Source organism: Rhinolophus sinicus, chromosome 18 (assembly GCF_057876585.1).
Source record: "Rhinolophus sinicus isolate RSI-liver-muscle chromosome 18, RSI-T2T, whole genome shotgun sequence".
Lineage (NCBI taxonomy): Eukaryota > Metazoa > Chordata > Mammalia > Chiroptera > Rhinolophidae > Rhinolophus > Rhinolophus sinicus.
Window position 1 is genome coordinate 26,662,790 of NC_142518.1, and position 16,745 is coordinate 26,679,534.

Here is a 16,745-nt window from a genome sequence, read left to right on the forward strand (position 1 = left end):
GTGAACATAAAAAAATTCATAACTAAGGTGGGCCATGGCGGGAAGTCACATCTTTAGCCTGAAGCTTCCTTCATAGTCAATCTTCACCTTAAGGGAGCCCGTCTATTGTTATTTTGTACCTCAGATGACATCCTTGGAATGTCAGTAATCCCGTTTTCCGGACCAGAGCAGGAAACTACAGAATCCCTTATTATTATTCTTGTCCCCTGATTACCATCTCTATGTGCTGTAAAAAGTGAACTATTAACTATCTTGCATCTACCTATGTAAACGAAGTACCTGTCTTTCCAATTTACTTTTATCCAACCCCAGAGATTTCCCAGCTTTGATTTCTCCCACTCCCTTAATCTACCACCAGTGGATTTCATGTAACCCTCCTCCTTTGATTCTATAAAATCAAAGAAGCAAAAATTAATATAAGACCTGGTCTTATTTTACTATAATAGGAGACTGGGTCTTACATAATATAATATAAGACCGGGTCTTATATTAATTTTTGCTCCAAAAGACGCATTAGAGCTGATTGTCTGGCTAGGTCTTATTTTCAGGGAAACACGGTATATTTAATATGTGTTAAACCCATATTGTTTGTAACAGAGCTTAAATTTGAACATATCATTTTTTATTCCTAGTCAAATGCTCCTTGTATATACCAGTTGCTTCTAATCCTGGATCCTTAGTACCCTGGATCCCTGGGAATACTTGAAGGAAGAAAGAAGGTCATTACTTTAAAAGCACAAGTAGAAATCAATCACCCATTTCCTATTAAAAAGGCCATGTAGGTACATGAAAAAGTGAAGTGTGTTAGCTGAAATCACAGGAACTCAGTGAGGAATGTAACTGCTCCCATACTCTCTACAGAAACTCTTATTGAGCAATTTCAAATCTTAATAAGAATGGGTGAATTATGATTACTTAATAAACACAACTTGTCAGAAAGCCAGCTCTTTAAGAACACCAGGCCAGTGGAAGGAAAAATCAAGATGAAGGTAGTCTTGGTAGGAAAGGGGTTGTGAACTGTTACACAAAAGTGTGCAGAATTTTTTTATACGTTTTTTATTTTTACTGTCATAAAGTATATGTAGCATAAAATTTGCCATTTAACCCATTTTTAATGTACGATTCATTGGCATTAATTACAATCGGAATATAGTGTATCTATCATCACTATTTCCAAAATTTTTCTTTACCTCAAATATAAATTATGTAACCATTAATCAATAATTCTGATTCCTCCCTTCACCCAGCCCCTCGTAACCTCTAATCTACATTCTGATTATACATTTATTTTCCTTTCCAGATATTTCATATAAGTGTAATCATATAATAGTTATCCTTTTGCATCTGGCTTATTTCACTCAGCATAATATTTCTAATAATTATCCATGCTATAGCATTTATCAGAACTTCATTTCTAAATATTCAAACTTTAACCAATACACGATTTACCAAAATTTTGTCTCATTTTGTGGGTGACATTTTTCACTTCCTGGATAGTGTCATTTGAGGGAAAAGGCTTTTAATTTAAATGAAGTCCACTTATCACTTATTTTCTTGTGCCTCATGCAAACTTCAAAAATAATTCAGTAGATACAATTACATAACTTTAGTTACCAATGCTGTTAGAATTCTGAAGTTGCACAGAACTAATAACGCTGTGTTCTGCTTGTAATTGATGTTCAAATGATGACTTTTCCAATGCCAGATTATTTTTATGGGCACTAAGGCCCTGTGTCACTGTGAATCAGCATGATTGGCATGCCGGAAGCACAAAATATGACAAATAACCGCCATTCATCTTTACAAGAGATTATTTTCCTGCATACTGCTGACCTCATAAATGGGGATATAATAAAAATCCTAGATAAGGCAATTACAGAAAAACATAAAGTTATGATGGGAGTATTCACTAGTTTAAAAGTAATATTCTGTACTCTGATTGGTACCTTTACATTACATCTGTTAAAATCAGACTCGCAGTTAGAACTTCAGAAAACTGGTCTGACAGTATAGCTGAATGGTTACCTATTACACAGGTGATTCATGGTGTAACTTCCTGGTATTTTGCTAATTGCTGAGGCTAATAAACACATCAGTGATTGCCATAAATAACATAAGTAATGCATTCTGAATTCTTATAGCCAGCTAGATTGTCAAAAATTATCATACAGTTATTATAAACAAAGTTCTATGCTGTCTACTGAGGTCTTTAAATAAGCACATACTTATAACTTGACATATCCACCTCCCTCCCCCACTAAGGACATACTTGAATAATTTAATATAAAATGAGGTTCATGTACATCGATGATTACACCTAGTGGCCATCCAAGAATGAGAAACTGAGTGTGTTCTGTCGTACTACAATGCCATAACCAGAATGCAAGTGAAATTCCCCAAACAGATAATCAAGGAAATAAGTATATGGTTATGACTTGTGGCTGCATCCTTGACTCTTCATCCAGCCACCCTATCCCGTTCACCTTTGTACTTGGCAGGCACTCTGATTTCTATGGATCCCTGAAACATAATCTTTTCTATACATCACCTCGCTTCATGTTCAGCTGAAAGTTCTTTCAAGGGCTTGCTGTGTCCCTATTGTTATACTCTGTACATGTCCCCACCTGGAGTTTTCTGTTCCTAAACTGAGTAAGACAGGAAAAATCCAAAAGAAGTTGAGAGCTACCGTCCACTGTTTCTGGTTTGCCACGTCAATGGGAAGGACGGTTCTGTGGCAATCAAAAGGTTTGAAATAACAAACCATGGTGCTAGTTGGCTCATAGTGCATTTATTTATGCCCTCATCTAGTACAAAAACTATTACAGGTATCACACAGACATAAAACACAGAAAAGATGAATTACAAGTCATTTTTTAGGAAGTTGAAACAAGATGAGGAACTTCATGGACAGTCAGGAATGAGACGTAGTATGGTCACGCCACTTGCTCCGGATAAACCGGAATGTCTTTCTATCAGGCAGTGCATGGGGGAAAAATGAAGAGTGACACAATCATGTTCCACAGGATAAAAACAAATTGCTTAAAAGGGTTAACTGCTCTTCCTGATACTATCATCTGAAAGTCATTTCTCCCGAAGTTTTCATTTAAAAGACTGCAATGTGACAAGAAGGTCTTTGCTAGCATTCCTGTCTACACATCATGATGGATCCCTTAGAATATTTCTGTGTCATCTGATGTTGTGATATCATCACATGGTGAAATTCACTGAGTGCAATCTTTGTGTGGTTAAGGGAGGATGTAGTAGAATTCAGGCACAGGGCTTTGGGCTCATTCCATTTAATCATTAAGTAGATTTTAGAGCACCTAAAGGAATATATAGATTACAAGACTTCCCTCTAATCATTTACTAGTATTACTTCTCAGGAGAGATTTTAGGTTTTGTATGTACCTAGGTGAGCAGTTAATGAGACAGTTTTGCCTGTTAGAGAGGCCATGTGCAAAGCGATTCAGAAACCCAGCTTTGCAGTCTTGGGCTTTTATGCCAGCAACATCACCTAATAGCTCTATAATCTTGAGCAAGTTGCTAAGCCTCCCTATTCCTCAGTTTTCTCATCTTTAAAAATGAAGATAATGCCTGTTTCAGAGGATTCCTGCCCTGGGTACACTTCGCAGGCTCTGGCATCCAGAGAAAGCCCTTAGGAAAAGGGTTGTGGTTCCTGGCAGTTGGAAGATGGCCCAGATAAATTTCATACAGGAAACCAAAAAATGTCCTGGGTTGAAAATGATGTGCTCTGTAGAGTGCCTGTCATAAATCAGATCTTAAATAGTAACTATTATATATCACCTAAATTACAGCAGTTCAGTTACAAGTAGACACTATGCCATAACTAACACTTGAGTTAAAGGTGGGGTTCACATCGTCATGTGGAAATTGAGGAGCATAACAAGGATTTATGCCTGAGTGGAAGGCAACCCAACCCTCTTGAGAAGTTCTTGTGAATGAGGCCAAAATTCTCCTTAGGAAATAACTGTGAGTCTGCTTTAATGCACAGAACTTTGTGTGACCAAGGTCTCCAATGTCTGCTCCAAACAGCACAGCCAGGAAGATTTTTAAAAATTGTGGTAAAATCAACATAAAATGAAATAAATGATTTTTAAAGTGTACATTTGATTGGTATTTAGCACATTCACAATATTGTGCAACCACCATCTCTATCTAGCTCCAAAACTGTCATTTCAGCCAAAGGAAATCTTGTACCCATTAAGTGGTTACTCCCTAAGGCCCTCTCCTGCAGCCTCTGGCAACCACCAATATGCTTTCTGTACTATTTACCTACCATGGATATTTCGTAAAAACAGAATCACACAATACCTGATCTTTTATGTCTGGCTTCTTTCACTTAATGTTTTCAAGGTTCGTTTATATTGTAGCATGTATCAGTACTTCTTTTTCTTTTATGGCCGCAGAGTAATAACATCATTTGTTTGTCTTTTTATACATTGATGGGCATTGGGCTGTTTCCACCTTTTGACTAGCGCATTACGAATAGTGCTACAATGAACATTTGTATCAAGAATTTGTTTGTATCCCTTTCCAATTCTCTTTTATTTAAACCTAGAAATGGAATTGCTGGGTCATATAGTATTCTGTTTATCTTTATAAAAAACAGCTAAACTGTTTTCCAGAGTGGCTGCTCCATTTCACATTTCCACCATCTATTTATAAGGGTTCCAGTCTTTCCACATCCTCACCAATACTTATTTTCCATTTTTGCAATTATGTGAAGTAGTATCTCATTGTGGTTTAGATCTGCATTTCCCTAATGACAACTGCCATCAATCATCTTTTTATGTGCTTGTTGGCCATTTGTGTATCTTATCAGATATATGATTTGCAAATATTTTCTCCCATTCTACAGGTTATCTTTTCACTGTCTTTATAATATCCTGCAATATACAATTTTCAAAAATTTTGTTAAAGTCCAATTTATCTGTTTTTCTTTTATTGCTTATATTTTTGTGTCATATCAAAGAATCCATTACCAAATCTAGTTAGTAGGTTTTCTTCTAAGAGTATTATAGTCTTAGCTCTAATATTTAAGTTATTGGTCCATTTTGATTTATTTTTTATATATATGCTGTGAGTTAAGGCTCTAAATTCCTTCTATTGCATGTGTATATCCTTTTTTTCCAAGCACCATTTGTTGAAAAGATTATTCCTTCCCCCCTGAATGGTGAATTCTCTCTCTCAATATCTCTCTCTCTCTCTCTCTCTCTCTCTCTCTCTCTCTCTCTCTCTCTCTCTCTTCCCCAAAGGGCCGATGCATCATTCTCATATAGCTACTCCTGCTCTTCTTGTGCCTGTAAGGCTTTTCCCCACATTTTCCATGAGCCAAACTTTAGTCATCCTATCTTCAGGTACCATCTCAAATGTCATCTGTCTCCAGATCTTCTCTGTATCTGCTAAGCCTGCAATGATTACTTCCCTTACTGGAATTGTGTGGCAGCTTAGGCATACCTTTATTGCAATATTTGTCACATTTATTGTAGTTAATGTTTGTCTCTCCCACTGTATTGTGAGATCTTTGAAGGTAGGGTTTGTGTATTAGGTACTTGCATAGCATATGGGACAAGCAGTCCTTCAATGCTTGTCTGCTGGATGACTGGACCATGAATAAAATATTGTAAATATCTAGAATTTAAAGTCAACAAATTAGAAACAAAGTGAAAAAGTTTCCTTGAATTTCAAAGGACAGTATTTCTGGGATAACTGATAAAAGTGGAAATAGCCAAGGTATCAGGAGGGAAAAAGATGTTAGAGATAAAAAATTCTGTCTCCCTGGAAAAATAGTTATATATACCGGTATATATAGAGAGAGTGGTGGTAGTGGGGGCAGGGAGTAGTGGGGTGAGACACAGGCTTTGAAATACTATGAGATGGCTAGCATGCACCAATTTCTCTCGACAATTTATTATGAGTCTTGCTACCAATCTGCCACTAATGGAGATTCTGTGAATTCTGTAGCATTTTAAAGGCACATTCACATTATCTGTTGAAAGACGGCAAGAGAGAGGTTAGTCCTAGCATGAAAAAATTGGAGGATATTTACAAATATTTAAATGAGAAGTTATTAATATAGTACTTTTTGTAATGAGTCCATTTGGCATAGATATTGAACATTTTTATTCTTCTTGTCAGTCATGTTTCCCTACAGTCCTTCAACAATGCAGGTCACATCATCAGATTTTGTCACCAAGGAATATGAGTATGAATATATGAGAATATACATGAGAATATACGTAATATGAGAATATACATAAATAGTGCGTAGAAAAACACAAAAGAGAAAGTCATTACAGAGAGGGAGATCTCATTACCAAAAGAAGGATGATTCTTTTCAAATAGGACACCAAGATAGAGAAATAGAAGATAACAGAGGGTGGTATCATTCTTTGGTCCCAATCCTTACATAGAATTTCAGAGGGGACAGGGAATGAGTAGATTAGCAAAACAAGGTAATTGTTGCAAAAAAGCAGCTCTCAAAGGCAATTTTGTGCCACATGGAGTTTGGGAATCTGGGTGAAGAGCACCTCACAGTGAGCACCCTATGAACACATGGCACTCAAATCAGAGTAAAAGTAGCCTGTGAAAAGTAGAAGTTCAGGCAGAGGGAATTAGAAACAGAACTACAGGGTCTCCAGTAGCAACTGTGCGGGACAGATCCATGAGTTCCCTATGGCCATACTGAGATCATAGGCAATAGCTGTGGTGTAGGCTGGAAATTTTGCACAGGGATCAACAAGATGGGTCAAAGAGCCCATTTGGTGAAAGCTACTGGGCCAGGTCATGCCTGATTCCAAGAGGAGTTATAGTCAAACTCATGGGAATCTTCATACTAAGATCAAGCTTGACCAACCCTTAGCACTTGACTATGACAGGAGAACAACATAAGCCTTTCACCAGCCTTCGATTTAAATAAAAAAGACTACCAAGGATCAAGAAGATACAGCAGGATTCAGCTGTTGATCTAAAGATACCTCTTCCATGACAGGATAAACCCTCGCAAGTGTCTACTATCCATTCCCATCCACACCACTATATGAAGGAAAAAGGGGGAGAAACTCTGAGTCTGAACATTTACCTGAAAGAGTGAGTTTACTTCAAAGGGACTATTCTGAACTAGAAAAAGGTTGGCATACTTTTGATTGGTAAGTCTACTGTTTTTTTTCCTAGCTATATAGTAGAAAGCATTTCAAACCAATTGTGAGAAATTAAGACATAAATTATTTCACAACTTATTTTTAATGGTAAAATATTGATCCATCTATATTTTTGTATCCATATAATGCTTTATGAATTATTTGATCTCTGTTAAAGGTTTCCCCCAAGAACATCTAAGACATTTAATATGGTACATCATTTTTGCTTACTATCAGATGGCTCAAATTATATATATATATTCAAATTATATATATATTCAAATTATATATGTAAAATTATATAAATTGCATAAATGTGTATATATATATAATTTGAACCATTTGATTATAAACAAAAATGATATTACAGGATATATATGGCTATACATATATCACAGGATATATATATATATATATATATATATATATATATATATATATATATGGCTAAGCACGCATTTATAAAACAACATATAAATGAAATGTCTGCTGGAGAGAGGATACGGAAGGAGCTGGCATATTAGTCCCTATGGGTCAAATCTGGCCCACTGCTTGTTTTTGTAAATAGTCTTATTGGAATGTAGCCATGATTATCTGTATAAATATAGTCTATGGCTGCTTTTGTAGTATAATGATAGAGTTGAGTAGTTGCAGCAGAGACCATACGGGCTGCAAAGTCAAAAATATTTACTATCTGCCCCTTCAATGTGGCTCATTTAGAGATGCTCAAAAATGATAGTTTGTTGAGCCCTGGCATGAAGACTCCATCGTTGCAGATATTTGACGTATTTTTACTTTATTGCAATACCAACAATTTGTCTCTAAAGCCTCTATTTATTAAGGGACTTTAAATCATAAATAACTTAAGATATTTTTAGAAGCACATTAAGTATCTGCATACTTGTAATATGTAAAGGCTTGGGTTTAACTAGTTAACAAATGGTTGTTTACTTTTTGGCTAGTTTAAAATAAATCATGGATGACAGAAATCAGGTCACTTGAAACCACTGCGATGAGACAAGCTCCAAAAAAAAGCAAGTCCTATTTTCTTGTTTCCCCAAATGTCCTGAAATAATGGTGTTCTTCTGTGCTTCTCTGCGAAGACACATTCTGCTATTATTGAACATAATAAGCAGCAAAACACTAATATCCATCAATACCCTGGCTGTTGCTTACATTATCCACTTGGGTGCAGAGAGAAAAATTAAAAAATAACCCAAGGAGCATGTGCATCTTTAAAAAAAACAAGTAACATTTTTAGCCCATTTTAATTGCAGAGTCTTCCAAAAGAGAGGCAGTAAAATGGTTAAGGCACCAGTTCCCATGTTTCTAAAAGATAAAACAAGCCAAAGTAGAGAGAGCAAAGCTGGCTGGCACATTGAGCAGAGCTCCAGGATGTCAAAGCTTGCTGGAAATCAACAGTGCTCTCCATAGACACAGACTGCTAGGACCATAGACTCATGCTGCGTTACTAAAGCACTTCTGATTTTAGATCTTCTTCCCTCGATTTTGCTATTCTGACCTTTAGGTAAAGAGTCAAACAATCAAATAAGTGTCAAATAAATAATGTCGACTCTTTGAAAATTAAAAATTGAACAACTGAAAACCAAGAAAGGAAATATCAGGATATAATGTTTGAGACCAAAGAGAACACGCAAGTCTCATACTAGCTGTTAACTGCTGTTCCTCTTATTCTTTCTTTTTTTAATTTGTTGAGGTAACATTGATTGATAACATTATCTAAACTTCAGGTGTACAACATTATAATTTGATATCTGCATACTCTATTGTATGCTCACCACCCTGAGTCTAGTTTCCATCCATTACCATATATTTAACCCCCTTCACTTAACGTGCCCTCCCTCCACTCCTATTCCTTTTATTCCGATATGCAGTAACGCAATCTCATTTAGACACTGAGCTCATGATACCTGCACTTGTGACGTCTCAGCCAAATTAATTTCAAGATTCAAAACCTGCACCAAACAACTCTAGTCTGAAGATTTTTGCAGTGCAGCGCTCTTTCCATGAATCCAAACTAGAAACAAATGAAGCAGATAATAATCCATAGCCATTTCCCTCAGTTCAGGAAAGAGGCACCATCAGAAACAGTTAAAGCTTTTTCTCTAACACTGCCGTTAGTTGATTTTAGATTAGTCAGTGACTCAGTTGTGCGTGTCAGTTCAGATACATTTAATCAGTGAAATCAAGGGAAGAAATAAAATCTGTTGAGTTTTCTTTTCCTAATGGTTAAACGTTATTTCAAACTCAGACCTAGAAAAATAAACCCTGAAGTTCTACTTTTAAAAACTCCCTTGGATGTCTGCACTTACCTGACACATCATATATTTTCAAAACTTCATTCAATTAACACTTTTCAATGAATTGTGTTTTGTTTGAAAAGGATGCCAACTAGATGAATTAAATAAAAGCAGACCAGAATGATTCAAGGATGAAAAGGGCAGGAAAAATCGCAAAGGTTACAGCAATATATTGAAAAGGTTGAAGGAGTCTGGAACCAGCAGCTGAAAGGATTAGTTATTGATTCAAGTCCAGCTTCAGATAAATCCTTGGAGATTTGTTACAACTTAGAAGAAGATGCTCAGAATGAAACCAAGCACCAGTACTCAACTGGTCCACAAAAGATTTGAGTTGATTATTTACTTGTTTGATTTATTTTGTGTTTGGTAAAGAATTTTACTTTCAACTTCTGGAGTAGGATTTTCTAAAGCTATTAAGATTCACCTTGCTGATCTAGCTCTTTGTGTAAAAGAAACTAATCTCTTCTGTATTTTTCCTTCTATATGAGGATTACCCTTTATTTTATTTTATTTATTTTTTACTTTTCGGACAATCAAGAATATTTCTCAAATGTTTGGCTCAGGTCATGTATAAGACAGATATCTATTAGTCTCAAAACTATTCTCCTAAGGTGAATTATACATTTTTGGAAAAGACGACACATCGGTCACCCATGGGTCCTGCACTGCTTTCAGGACTCCTGTATTATGCTTGATTCTACTACCTCTCCGATGGCAGTTTTTGGAACTCTTCGGTGTTCTCCAGAATAGAAAGTGCATTCCTCCATTGACTTTCTTCCCAATTAAGACTTAAAGTAAAAATGAATAACAATAACATTAAAATGCTATCTAAAATGTTCATGGGCAGTAAGAGTTACAGCTGCTTGGCTAACTACAGGTAGCTTTGAAGTAGCCACGAAGACAAGCTGACGTCAGATATCCTGCATTCAGGTCTCGATTCAACCTCTTACTACCTGCCTGGTCTTCACTTCTCTGTGTCTCAGTTTCATGATCCATAAAATGAAGATGAAAACAATCCTACCACTTATAGGATTGTAGTGAGAATACACAGAAAATTCTTAGGCTGGTGTGTGGCACATTTAGAGATGTTCAAAAAATGATTAACCATTGTTGTCCTTTAAAATGATTATTCAGGCATACTGTACAGATGAAATGGAATACAAAATAACATTAGATGCAAAAATCACACCCTCTGCATTTTTGTATTTCTGTTCAGGCCAGAAAATTAACACAAATACCAGCAACTTGGCATTATACCTATCTTTTACATCTAGATAGAGTCTGCTTAATTCAAGCCATGTAGTGATTCAAATATTTACTGATTTTGAAATTTAATTAATTTGACTTGGTCTAAGAATACATGATCATATCTTAGTATAGTGGGAGTTGAATGAAGCTTGATTAACGACCTTTCTGAGTGTAGAAGGATGAAACTCTCTGGTGAAGGGAAGAGGTATGATCAGCTGTGCAAACATGGAAAGAAGCAAGAGAGAAACAAAAATCAATACTTTTGTTTGAATCAGCATCTTTGTGTACTAGGTCCAGGCCAGATTGATGTTCATGGGATTCATGCCTTGCACACATTCTTCATTCTCAGCCTGCCTGCGCGTTGCATGTTGGTAAAGCAGCCTTTGGTAAATAGTGTTTAGTGGTACTCACAGCACACGGACCACATGGAATTGCTGGATGTATAAAAGGAAGTCAGGATTCATTTCTTCGGCTGATTTAGAACCCCTAATATTAGAAATATGCCTTAGTTCGAAGCCTATAGTATGCGGTCTATCCCATGGTAACATCAAAGCACTGGGAAACTAAATTGAAGGCTTGCTAATGTCAAAATAAATGAACTGATTCTAAGCATAGATGTAAGACAAGCTTTTTCACTGTGCAATGAAGTTTTCCTTTGCCTCCTTTCAAACACACATTCAGGGTGGGAATGTAATCAGCTGAAATAACTTGAGCCTGTGTGGTATTAGATTAAGTTACCATTTTAGAAATTGTGAAAGAAGCCAGCAACTCCATCAGAACATAATGGGAGCTAGAGTATCTGCTGTAATCAAAATGCTACATAATATTTAATATCAACATTTACAAAATGAGTGATACATGTTTGAAAAGTTAGTCAATTATTTTTTCCTAATGCAGTTTTCCAGATTAACTTGCCAAAAAATAAAATTACAATTTAGCAGTGTAATTCAATCTTTGTAAAATATAGCACTTCATACTCAATAAACTTTGGTAATTATCACAAAATACAAAGAAAAATCAAACTTTATGTCAGGGTTACCCCCATATACACATGCAGGTGTATGGTTTATCTATAGTACATATTTGTATCTCCCACTGGCTCTCCCACTGACACCTCAAATGTTACAGGATCATAAGTAAGTATACCCTTCAGGAGTGTAAATTAACTTCACTATCAGCCTTAGCAAAGAAAAAGAAAAAAGTTAAAAGCAAGTAAGAAAAAAATTGCATTTCACATAGTCTTGCAACTTTGCAAACATGAAAAAAAAAAGTTCTGTGGTGTGTGTGTGTGTCCTTCTCTGTCTTTATCTTTCTGTGTGTGTGTGTGTGTGTGTGTGTGTGTGTGTGTCCTCTGTCTCTTTGTCTTTATCTTTCTGTCTATCTCTCTGTCTTTCTGTCTATCTTTTCATATAGGGACCCATCTATTTCATCGGAAAGAAAATAAATTATTACATAAACTTGCATTTTCTTCTAGTTCTGCCACTTAGCAACCATGTGGTTTAAATATTTTAGCCTCTTTGGCCTCAAGTTCTTCTTCTATTACCATATGTAAGAGGACTATGGTGAGGATTAACTGAGGTACTATATAACCAATCAGTAAGTCAATCAAAAATCCTTTATTTTTGCCAAAAAATTCACTGGAATTCACAGTAAATGTATCTTCCATGGTTTCAAGGAAAGAAATATGAATACCATAGGCAAGAATTTCACTGCAGCAAACTACTGGATTCGTGAAATAGAATACATTTAAGATGTCAAATGCAAAAAATTTTGAACCTTTAAAAATATTTCATTGAAAACAACTGTCATGTCAACAAGATGGTAGAGTAGGAAGCCCTAGACTCATTCCTCTCACAAACACACCAAATAAACAACAATTCACAAATAAATTCTCTTTGTGAGAAACCCAGAAACTAATTGAAAGGCTCCTACATCCCAGGTGAATGCAAATCAAGATTCTAGAAAGCCAGTAGGGAGATTTAGGACTCCCACTCACTGGAGTCGCTTTCCCTGGCATGTTACCATACAATCAGGAAGGGACTCCCTATCTCCCAGCATCACCCAGGGGAGGAAAGGGTTTGGTTCACATGTACAGGATCCCAACATTTCCTAGCAGGCTCCCCAGAGGACTGGCTTCTGTCTTGCCAGGCTTGGAGCTCTGATGGGTCCAGCACATTCTAGTCACCCAGGGGAAAATGTAGGTGATGGCTGGGACTGGTATCTTCATATCCTCCCCTTAGATCAGCAGAGTGAGCAGATGAAAAATCTGAGCTTCCCCCTGGGGAAGGAAAAAGGTTGATCCATATGTCCTGTGCTCCAGTTTCTCCAGGGCTGCACGAAGAACTGGCATTTGATTTGCATGTTAGATACGGCATCTGAACAGGCAACATGAGGGAGCTCTGATAGGTATGGTGCAGTCTAGCCACTTGGGAAGAACACGGATGGTGGTCTGGACAAGTAAACCCCAGAGGTTCCCAACACCTGGATCAGCACAGAGTGAACAGACAAAAACCACAGCTACCTGCTTCTTAATGGGGAGGAAAAGAGTTGGGAGAGAACCCCAGAATCTTTGGCTGAGCTGATTGGTGGAGATCTTCACCTGTATGAGGCCAGTCTATGATTGCTGGAACAAGTGCCTGCTTTGTCTTATGTGCAGACACCAACACAGGAAATCAAGGTAACTGGAGAATCAAGGAAAGATGTTCCAAACAAAAAAATAAGTTAAATCTACAGAAACCAAGCCTTAAAAAATAACGACCAGTTATATGATTTACCTGACCAAGAATTCAAAATAACCGTCATACAGATACTCACTGAGGTTGAGAACAATGCATAAACATTGTGAAAATTTCAACAAAGATATAGAAATTATAAAAATGTACCAAACAGGAATCATAGAGCTGAAGAATGCAATAAATGCACTGAAAAATTAACTAGAGTGGTTCACTAGCACGCTGTATCAAGGAGAAGAAAAGATCAGGGAAATCAAAGACAGGTCATTGGAAATAATTCTGTCTGCCACAGCAGCAAAAATAAAATGGAATAAAAAAGAGTGAAGAATGCTTAAGGGATTTATGGGACCTAATCAAGCAGAATCAATATATACATACGGGAGCCTCAGAGGGAGAAGAGAGATAAAAAGGGCCAGAAACCTTACTCAAAAAAATAATGGCTGAAAAGCTAAATAATCTGGGTAAGGAAATACATATGTAGATCCAAGAATCTCAAAAAACACCAAATGTTATGAATTTAAAGAAATCCACACCATGACACATTATAATTAAATTTTCAAAAGTCAAAGACAAAATGAGAATTGTGAAAGCAGCAAGAAAAAAGCAACTTGTCACATACAAGGGAACCTCCATAAAACTATGAGCTGAACTTTCAACAGAAACCTTGCAGACCACCTGGGAGTGGGATTATACGTGCTTGAAGAAAAAAGCACTGCCAAACAAGAACATTATATCTGGCAAAATTGTCCTTCAAAAATGAAGGTGAGGTAAAGACTTTCCCACACAAATAAAAGCTGTGGATGGGTGTTCAAAACTACTAGACTTGCCTTACAAGAAATGCTAAAGGGAGTTCTTCAAGTTGAAATGAATGAACATTAAACAGCAACATGATAGCATAAAAGAGTATGAAATTCACTGATAAAAGAAAATAGAGACAAATACAGAATACTATATTACTGTAATTTTAATGGGTAAATCAATTTTAATTCTATAATAGCATAAAATTAAAACACAAAAGTATTAAACATTACTATAACTAAAAATATGTTACAAGATGAACAATGTGAAGTTATAAATTATGACAACAATGACATAGACTGTCAATAGGGGAGATGTTAAATGCAGAATTTTTCTACAATTGAACTTGAACTTAAATTTTTTTCAGCTTAAAGTACACTATTATAATTGTAAGATATTTTTATATAAGCCCCAAGGTAACCACACACACAAATATCTACAGAAGTTGCAAAAAAATAAACCAGAATGATATCAAAGCATATCATTACAAAAATGAACTAAACAGAAGGGAAGACAGCAAGATAGGAAAAGACAGACTAACAAAAAACAATCAACAAAATGGCAATACTAAATCTTTTCCTATAAATAATTACTTTAAATGTAAATGGATTATACTCACAAGTCAAAAGACATAGAGGGGCTTAATGGATAAAATACAAGACTCAACTATATGCTGTCTATAAGAAATTCACTTTAGATTTAAGGACATACATAGCTGAAAGTGAAGGGACAAAAAAACAAAAAAACAAAAAACATTCCATGGAAATTGTAACCAAAAGTGAATTAGGGTGGTTATAGATATATCAGATAAAATAGACTTCAACTCAAAAAAAAATTTGCCACTTGAAAAAGTCAAAATCGAGAGACAAGGTTGGTGGAAACAAAAGCAGGTTTATTCAGAATGCTGGCATTCTGGAAAGATGGCCGACTTCTGTCCAAAGACCATTTCCCTGTTCTTAGACCGGTGAGAAGGTTTTATAGGGACCCAAGAAGAACAAAGGAAAGGGGAAGTCGGTCAGGCAGGTCAGAGGTCTGATATGGCTTCCTGGGGTCTGGTCTGTTTTAAGGTAATGTTACCTACCACGGCCTGGGGCTTTATGCATCACCAGTAAAAACTGCAAGGGAGTTGTAAAATGGATTCCAGTGTCCAAGCGCCTGAGGATTAAGAAATTGTTCTTTTCAGGTTAGGATGCTGTTGAATAGATGGATTAAGGAGGTATGGGTAGCCTTAAGAAAGGGGAAAAAACAGACTTCCTAATCAGAGAGGGGAGAAACAAAAGAGGAAACAGAATATCAGGGTGGATCAAACTGTAAACTAGCTAAATCTAAGTACCTTATTGATTCCCCAAGTTTCAACCTTACAAAATCCCTCTTGAACTTCATATTCATGCCTCCCTCTACGTGGTAGACATTCAACTAAATGTACTACTGGCTCATTATCTCTCAGCAAAATTTCCTTTTGTGTATTTTATTTCATCTAGCTTTCTCACTATGCATTTAACCATGCAAGCTATAACTTTCAGACTGACTGTGACCCACAATAATAAATCTATTTTATTTTGTAATCTAGAAATACTGCTACAAGAATATTTTGAGTTTCAAAATAAAAATAATCATGTATGAACTAAAAAGTTTGTTCAATTCAGTAATCCCTGATTCTCTATTTTGAGACCAAATGTTATTCCATATTGAATTAGAAAATATATCAGTTTTAAAAACAGTGTTTACCCATATTGTAGTAACTGTTAAATGCAGCCAAAGAAGCTAACATAGTCTAGAAATAATAACAAAGGTTAATGAATATACATACTTTTCATCCATAACATTAATAGATCCAAATTAAAGACAAGTACATGCCAAAAAATGCCATAGTTATATATTCAACGTAAAGAATAATCCAAAGGATTCATAATTCTCAGTCATAATTTCTAATGCCTTTATGTACAATAACCAAATATTCACCCTGCATTATCTTTCCAAAACTTGAACTAATATAGTAACAAAATAATTTTATCTATGTACACTTTTGCATATCTCTCTCTTTACTGTCTCTTGCTCACAACTCAGTGATCAAGATTAAAATATTGAGGTGTCAAAACTGTAATAAAAAATAAGGAAATTATCACCACATGCTTATTGTTAATTTTGCAATACTCTGTGCTCCCTAACAGAGGGAAATTGGTACTATATGCTGAGCGGAATTCGGTTTCTTTATTCAAACTGTATAATTCAAATAAAGGGCCGTTTTCTTGACTATTATACAAAATATATGTACTGCATTTTGCTGTGTATAATGTACACCCACGTTTTTGGTCCAAACTTTCCGAAGAAAAAATCTTTTGTTTTAATGTTTCTACGTATTTACTTCAGCCCAGTGCTGGCCCAGTGACTTGGGAAAGGCTTTGCATCTGTGTGGGATTCACTCCTGACTCCAACTTAAATTTACATAACATACACAAAGGTGGCGATAACCGGCTTAACTGTAC